Source organism: Lonchura striata, chromosome 3 (assembly GCF_046129695.1).
Source record: "Lonchura striata isolate bLonStr1 chromosome 3, bLonStr1.mat, whole genome shotgun sequence".
NCBI classification, from domain to species: domain Eukaryota; kingdom Metazoa; phylum Chordata; class Aves; order Passeriformes; family Estrildidae; genus Lonchura; species Lonchura striata.
Genome location: NC_134605.1, coordinates 12333279 through 12334864, shown reverse-complemented (window position 1 = coordinate 12334864; position 1586 = coordinate 12333279).

Genomic DNA, 1586 nt, shown 5'->3' with positions numbered 1-1586 from the left:
CATCATAGTAAAGCAGTTTAATTTGTTGCTCCTGAGCAAAAGGAAATAGGTACTTTTGTCCTTAGGGTTTTTTTCATCCTTAGAGTGTTGGGATTTTTCTTTACTCTGGAAACCTCACAATGCATCAAGAACAGAACGCAAACCAGTAGCTTGCAGATATGGGAGTTTGTTTATGGACAGAGACAAATTACAGAGTTTAGGGAATAGTTTGGGATGACGGTTACTAGGACTGTGTTGTGGCTCTTTGTAGCAAAAGAAAGGAATAGACTGAATTTACAGCTGAGGCCAGGCAGAAATGTGGTTGTCAGGCAAAAAAGCAAAGCCAAACGTCATGAAATAGTGTGCTTGGACATGTGTTTCATATTGCAAGGGAAGTTACAGAGAAGTCAGCAATATTGCACTGCAAATAGCACTGAATACAGCTCAGTCATCCTGCAAACATGGTGAACCTCCAGCTTTTCCTGAGGCTGAAGTAGCCAAACCTCAAGAGTTTGCCTCAAAACCAGGCATTGATGGAATAGACATCTGCTTTAAGATCCTCGGCAGTTGTATATGAGATATAAAGGCAAACATGAACTCTTTAACACTACTCATAATCCATTGCTGATGAATTAGGTGTCAAAAATGTACAGTCAATAGGGAGGAGAAGCAAAATATACAGGCAACATTATCTAGACTTTCCTTACCAGGTACCCCCTTTTATAGAACAGACATCCTCAAAATTAATTCTGAAATACAACTTTGGAAAATAATTATTTCATTTTCACCACTAGCGAAGGCTGCTACTTTTTAGTTCTAATTCTTTAATCTTAAAGCTCTTTCTCAGTGCAGTTTTGTACACCAAAAGAATTCTAGCAGCCCAATAAATCTTCATTGCTGTTACTGACTTGGCAGTTTTCCCTTGGATTGGCTCAAAAGGAAGCACTGAGATTCAGGGATTGTGATCTCTACTGCAGTTTCAAGGATGCAACTTTGTCTTAATGCAGACCAGGCATCCTGTTATACTCACTGAGCCTTAAGTGAAGAGGGATTTTTAAACTAATGCCTGCACCCTGATATCTGATGATTTTATTGATGGATCTTCAACCCCACAAAGCACTGTTCTGGGGAATTATGTTCAGCACTGGGAGGATAGTGCGGCCAATGACCAGCTTGGGAACCTGATCCCATCTCTAAACTATTCATTAAAATTTATAAATATTTAAATGCAGAAACATAATGCCTGTTGTTCTGACGGATCTTCCTGTGAACTTCCAGCATGTAGTACCCAGACTAATCAGGATTTTCCTAAAAACTAATAAAAAGGTAAAGGCAACCTAATTTTTGCAAGAGGGAGTGTTTTCAAAAGTGTCTGTTGTAGTAATGTCGTTGCTGGGTTCCCAGGCACTATGGACTGACTCCCTCGGGAGTGACAATTCTGAGTCATTTTAGCAAAAGAATAATCTCTCTGAAACTATTTTATTAGTATTGGTTTTAGAGCTTCTTTGAAGACAATCTACATAACACAACCCAGTTGTTTCCTATTTTTGTTAGCCTTAGGGCTTTTGTGCGTGTGCTAGGATGGAATGTTCCTTAGAGACTGGTTT